The 6,807-nt window shown below is 37.8% G+C and overlaps 1 non-coding gene across 1 annotated transcript; it reads left to right on the top strand.

Moving 5' to 3' along the window:
* Positions 1 to 6,471: 6,471 nt before the first annotated feature.
* LOC131179765 (small nucleolar RNA R71) lies at positions 6,472 to 6,578 on the top strand. The gene has a single exon (XR_009148651.1). It is a non-coding gene; the product is annotated as a small nucleolar RNA R71 (small nucleolar RNA).
* The last annotated feature ends 229 nt before the right edge of the window (positions 6,579 to 6,807 follow it).

The raw sequence follows: 6,807 nt of genomic DNA, 5'->3' as shown, positions 1-6,807 counted from the left end.
CCAGCTTATGCAAGTGTTGCCTTGTTTTGAAGTGCAGAAAAATATGTCATGCAGAAGTGCATAGGCCATGCATGTTGCTTATGCAGGTCTCGGCAACTTTTGAAAATTGGGAAGTGAAGTCATGCGGGAGTGCATAAGTCATGCACTCCCCTTATGCACCTCTCGCACTGGTTTTTCGTAAAATCGGGTCATGCAGAAGTGCATAGGCCATGCACTCTGCTCATGCACTCTTCGCAATTTTGGAACTTGGGTTGGTGGTCATGCAGATGTGCATAAGCTATGCACTCTGCTTATGCACTCTTCGGTGGGTTTTGAGATTCAGAGTATGAGGTCATGCAGAAGTGCATAAGCTATGCACTCTGCTTATGCAGGTCTCAGCAACTTTGGTTTTTCTGGGTTTCTGGTCATGCAGAAGTGCATAGGCCATGCATGTTGCTTATGCACCCCTCGGCAGGTTTGAATTTTTGGAGTTTCTGGTCATGCAGAAGTGCATAGGTTATGCACTCTGCTTATGCAGACTTCGGTAGAGAGAGAAAATGCAGAATTTGAAGTTGTGCAAATGTGCATAAGTCATGCACTCACCTTATGCAAGTTTTGACAGATATGAAATTTGACAAAATGAGGTTATGCAGAGTTACATAAGCTATGCACTCTCCTTATGCACTTGCAATAAAGGTGGAAAATGGCAAGAATTGTGGTTATGCAGGATTGCATAAGCTATGCAGTTGCTTATGCACAATTCAACAAAATTAAGATTGCAATGGAACATGATTTGCAAGTGTGAAAAATACCCTAAAATGAAGAAATATAATTCCATGAAGCATAAACCATGAGAAATTTTCACTAAAAACACATCAATATATACAAAGTGTATCAAAAAGGCATCACACAAGCATGTAAAAATGGATCCTACATAAAAGACCTTTGAGAACTATGTCATTTTAAGTCAAATTCTGCAAATCAACATTTAGCACATAAAACTCCATAAAATCTGCATGAAGTTGCATCTAACCACAAATGAGAAATGAACTTTCCAAGTTTTGCCAAGAAAATGCAGCATTTCTACCTTGTATCCTATAACCCAAAGAAGCTCAAAACTGTAAAAATGACTCACTTACCACCATATTAACATTATAAGCACAAGTATTAAAAAAATACACACCCAACCTCACCAAGAACTTAAGTGATCTGCTGCAGATTTTATTTTTCTGCTCTGCATAAACCAGATAGCAACTTCAGCAGTTCACCAACCTTCCTCCATTGAAATACATCCAACCTCACCAAAAACACAAGCCATTTGCTGCAGACACCCTTTTTGCTGCAGATTTCACTTTTCCTCTGCATAAACCAGATTGCAGCTCCTGCACAGTTATGCAAAGAAACCAAATCAGTTCTTTTGAAGAACAAAATTCTCAAGTTAAGAATTACTTCCCCAACAGTTCACCAGCCTTTCTTTATGGAATTACATCTACAAGGGACAAGATTTAACAATGTCAAAAATTGAATTTGGGGAGATTTAAGATAAAAACTAAATCAATGAAAATGAGAGTAAATTAGCAAAAGCAAAATAAAAGGACTTGGGATGCCTCCCAAGAGGGCTAATTTATAGTCCTTAGCTGGACTCTTCATGAATTTCACTGAAAAGAGGTGAGAGATTGGAGAGCTTGTAACAGCTTGCTCCTATTATTGGGTCTCCAGTTATGTAATGTTTCAATCTATGCCCATTGACCTTGAAATTCCCAGATTTTTCACTCCAAATTTCAATTGCTCCATAAGGGAAAACCTTAGAAACTCTATATGGACCAGTCCACCTTGACTTGAGTTTTCCGGGGAACAATTTCAATCTTGAGTTAAACAACAAAACTAAATCACCTTCTTTGAATTCCTTTTTTCTCAGATGCTTATCATGCCAAACTTTAGTTCTTTCTTTGTAAATACGTGAACTTTCATAAGCATCCATCCTCAATTCCTCAAGCTCATTAAGTTGTAACAACCTTTTCTCACCAGCTTGCTTAAGATCAAAATTCAAGGTTTGAATGGCCCAATATGCTCTATGTTCTAGCTCCACAGGTAAATGACAAGACTTACCATACACCAACCTAAAGGGAGTAGTTCCTATAGGGGTTTTGTAGGCAGTCCTATATGCCTATAAAGCATCATCTAGTTTGATAGACCAATCTTTCCGAGAATTGTTCACTGTTTTCTCCAAAATATGCTTGAGCTCTCTGTTAGAAATTTCAACTTGTCCTGAAGTTTGAGGGTGGTATGGTGTAGCTATCTTATGCACTACACCATACTTCCTCATTAGGCTCTCAAATTGCTTATTACAAAAATGGGAACCCCCATCACTAATTATAGCCCTAGAGCTCCAAATCGCTCAAGACAAATTTCTTCAAGAATTTCACTACCATTCTAGCATCATTAGTTGGAGTTGCAATAGCTTCCACCCACTTTGACACATAGTCAACTCCAACTAAGATGTATCTATTACCATATGAAGGAGGGAATGGCCCCATAAAATCTATTCCCCAAACATCAAATAATTCCACTTCAAGAATATTATTTAGGGGCATTAGATCTCTTTTTGACAAATTTCCACTCCTTTGACATTTATCACAATCCAAAGACAAATTTCCTCACATCCTTAAAAAGATTTGGCCAAAAGAAACTAGCTTGCAAAATTTTACTAGCTGTTTTAGAGATTCCAAAATGTCCTCCATAATCAGAAGCATGGCAATGATGCATAATACTCTGTATCTCCTCTTCAGGAATACACCTCCTTATTAAACCATCACAACATCTCCTAAAGAGTAAAGGATCATCCCATCTATAAAATTTCACCTCATGCAAAAACTTTTTCTTTTGTTGCCATGTCATACCTAGAGGTAAAACTCCACAAGATAGATAATTCACAAAGTCCAGATACCAAGGTAGTTTAGCAACAAGAGAGAAAAGTTGTTCATCCAAGAAAAACTCATCAATAGGGATTTCATCCAATTCTTCACCATCCAATTTTAACCTACTAAGATTATCAGCAACTACATTTTCAGCTCCCTTCTTATCTCTAATCTCCAAATCAAACTCTTGTAACATCAGAATCCACCTAATGAGCCTAGGCTTAGCCTCCTTTTTACGGAGCAAATACCTGATGGCTGCATGATCTGAAAATATAACCACCTTTGAGCCAATAATGTAAGGTCTGAACTTTTCCAATGGAAAGACAATTGCTAAAAATTCCTTTTCAGTTGTTGCATAATTTGTTTGAGCCTCATCCAGTGTTCTACTAGCATAATAAATAGCATAAGCCTTTTTGTCCTTTCTTTGACCAAGAACAGCCCCAATTGTATAGTTGCTAGCATCACACATAATTTCAAAAGGTAGGTTCCAATCAGGTGGTTGCATGATTGGTGCAGTGATAAGAGCTTGCTTCAACCTGCAAAAGGCATCCAAACACTCTTGGTCAAATATAAATGGTGTATCATTACTTAACAAATTAGACAAAGGTTTAGCTATTTTAGAAAAATCCTTGATAAAGCGTCTGTAGAACCCGGCATGTCCTAGGAAACTTCGAATTCCCTTGACATTGGTAGGAGGGGCCATCTTCTCTATCACTTCGACTTTGGCTTTATCAACCTCTATTCCTCTGTTAGACACCAAATGTCCAAGCACTATCCCTTCCTGAACCATGAAATGACACTTTTCCCAGTTTAACACAAGGTCAGTATCTGCACATCGCTGCAAAATTTTAGAAAGGTTAGCCAAGCATATATCAAATGAAGATCCATAAACAGAGAAATCGTCCATAAAAACCTCCATTATGTCTTTAATAAAATCTGAGAAAATTGCCATCATGCACCTTTGAAAAGTGGCTGGTGCATTACACAACCCAAATGGCATCCTCCTATAAGCAAAGGTTCCATATGGACAAGTAAAAGTGGTTTTCTCTTGATCATTTGGATGGATAGGGATTTGAAAAAAACCTGAGTATCCATCTAAATAGCAAAAATAAGAATGCCTAGCCAATCTTTCTAACATCTGATCAATGAAGGGAAGTGGAAAATGATCTTTTCTAGTGACAACATTTAATTTTCTGTAATCTATGCACATTCGCCAACTAGTCACCATTCTAGTGGGAATTAATTCATTATTTTCATTTTTGACCACTGTCATTCCACCCTTTTTTGGGACAACATGTACTGGGCTCACCCAAGTACTGTCTGAGATAGGATATATGATCCCTGCATCAAGCAACTTCAAAATTTCATTTTTAACAACTTCTTTCATATTTGGATTCAACCTCCTCTGATGTTCAATAGATGGCTTACAATTTTCTTCCAAATGATTCTATGCATGCAAAAGTGTGGGCTTATTCCCTTAATGTCATCTATGGTGTATCCTAAGACTTTCCTAAATTGTCTCAACACTCTTAACAACTTATCAGCCTCTAAGGTACTCAATTTTGCATTTACAATTACTGGATAAGTGTTATTAGTGCCAAGAAATTCATACCTGAGCTGAGAAGGAAGTTGCTTAAGTTCTACCTTAGGTGCATCTTCTTCCTTGAATGATGGTTGCTTAAATTCGACTTTTTCCTTTTGTGTGAGTTAAAAAACTGGAGCAGAAGTGAATGGTGGACTTCCCTCTAAGTGTTGAGCATATGCAGCTACAAGAGGGTTGTCATAGTCTATGCCTCCTCCATGAACCAAACAATTTTCAAGTGGATCTTCTGGATATTTCTTTCTGAAGTGTTCTTCAACCAGCTCATCAATAATATCAACTCTCAAGCAAGTATCAGCTTCAGAATGATGCTTTTTCATAGTGTTATTAATATTGAAAACCAATTGCTCTTCACCAACCCTAAGAGTCAATTTTTCTCCCTTAACATCAATCAATGCTCTATTGTAGCTAGAAAGGGTCTTCCCAAGATGATTGGGATATTAAAATCTTCCTCCATGTCCAAGATGACAAAGTCAACAGGTATGTAGAACTTCCCAACCTTTAGAGGCACATTCTCCAAAATCCCTTCAGGATACTTAATTGACCTGTCAGCTAACTGAAGAGAAATGTGGGTTGGTTTAAGATCTCCCATGTTGAGCTTCTTATAAATGGAAAGGGGCATAAGGCTAACACTAGCCCCTAAATCACATAAAGCTTTTGTAGAACATGATTCCCCAATGTGGCATGGAATTGAAAAACTCCCTGGATCCTTGAGCTTTGGGGGAAGTTTCCTTTGGAGGATAGCACTACATTCTTCAGTCAAAGCTACAGTTTCATCATCTTCAAGTTTCCTCTTGTTTGAGAGAATTTCTTTCAAGAATTTTGCATAAGAGGGCATTTGTGAAAGAGCATCAACAAAAGGCACATTTATGTAAAGTTTCTTCAAAACCTCTAAGAACTTCTCAAATTGCCTATCAAGCTTGGCTTTGTGAAATCTTTGTGGAAAGGGAAGCTGTGGCTTATAGGGTTCAGGAGGTATATATTTCTCTTCCTTCTCTTCAAATTCCTCTTTACATTTTTCTGCACTCTCTTGTTTTTCACTCTCATCAGTTCCTTTCTCATTTTCTCTCTTCTCACCATTTTCACTCTTCTCATGTTTTTCACTCCCATCATTATTTACAACTCTCCCACTTCTTAAAGTAATAGCTTGACATTGCTCTCTTGGGTTTTCTGGTTAACTTGGCAGTTTTCCAAAAGATTTAGCACTTGAGGAAGATGCTTGTTGTGCAATCTGGTTTTCCAGCATTCTGTTATGTGTTTGCATCTGTTCCAGCCTTGCTTTCATCTCTCTCATCTCCTCATCATGCTTATTTTGGTTAGCAAGAATCTGTTGCAATAAAGCTTCAGTGGTGGAATTTCGTTCTTGCTGTTTTGGTGGAGGGTTCATATTTTTCTACTGAAAATTAGGCAGTGGTTGCCTATTTTGCTGATATGGAACTTGACTCTGCTGTTTGTGGTTGAAAATTCTTATTTTGAACTTGATTTTGCTGATTTCCCCATGAAAAGTTGGGATGATTCCTCCAATTTGGATTGTAAGTTTGAGAATAAGAATTCCCCATTTGTTTGTTTCCATAATTACCAACATATGCTGCTTGTTCTCCATAATCTACTCCACAGCTGGTAGTTTCCTCTGCATAAGCCACTTGTTGTGAACTTCCAGCTGATGATGTTGAACTAACCAACATACTCAAGTCTTCCATCTTCTTAGCCAAAACATTAGTAAGTGCATCAAATTTTGCATTAATCATGTTGAATGGGTCAAGATCATACATTCCAGCAGCTTGCCTCTTTTGAGTTTGAGCTGGTCCTCTTGGACTACTCCAAAGATGAGTATTCTTTGCAATTTTCTCCAATAGCTCATAAGCTTCATCTTCATGCTTTATAATAAATTCTCCTCCTGTTTGAGCATCAATAATTCCTCTGATTGCAGGAGTGACATTTGTGTAAAAATTCTGGTTTATCATCCATTTCGGAATGGCATGATGTGGGCATAATCTCTCTAATTCCTTCCATCTCATCCATGACTCATATAGAGTTTCATCCTCTCTTGGTCTGAAAGCTGTCATTTGATTCCTCAGTTCTTGAGTTTTTCCAGGTGGAAAATATTGTGCAAGAAATGCATCAGTGAGTTGCTCCCAATTTGTGATGGAGTTGTGAGGTAAAGAATCAAGCCAATCCAATGCTCTATCTTTTAAAGAGAACGGGAATAGCTTCAATCTTGCTGCATCATCAGACACTCCAGGTTGTTTTTGCATGTCACAGATCATAGCAAACTTCTTCAGATGTGTGTGTGGATTTTCAGAAGGATGA

The sequence above is a fragment of the Hevea brasiliensis genome, chromosome 4, assembly GCF_030052815.1.
Source record: "Hevea brasiliensis isolate MT/VB/25A 57/8 chromosome 4, ASM3005281v1, whole genome shotgun sequence".
In the NCBI taxonomy this organism is placed as follows: Eukaryota; Viridiplantae; Streptophyta; class Magnoliopsida; order Malpighiales; family Euphorbiaceae; genus Hevea; species Hevea brasiliensis.
The sequence above is the reverse complement of the archived record's forward strand: the minus strand, read 5'-3'. Positions and strand labels throughout refer to the sequence as shown.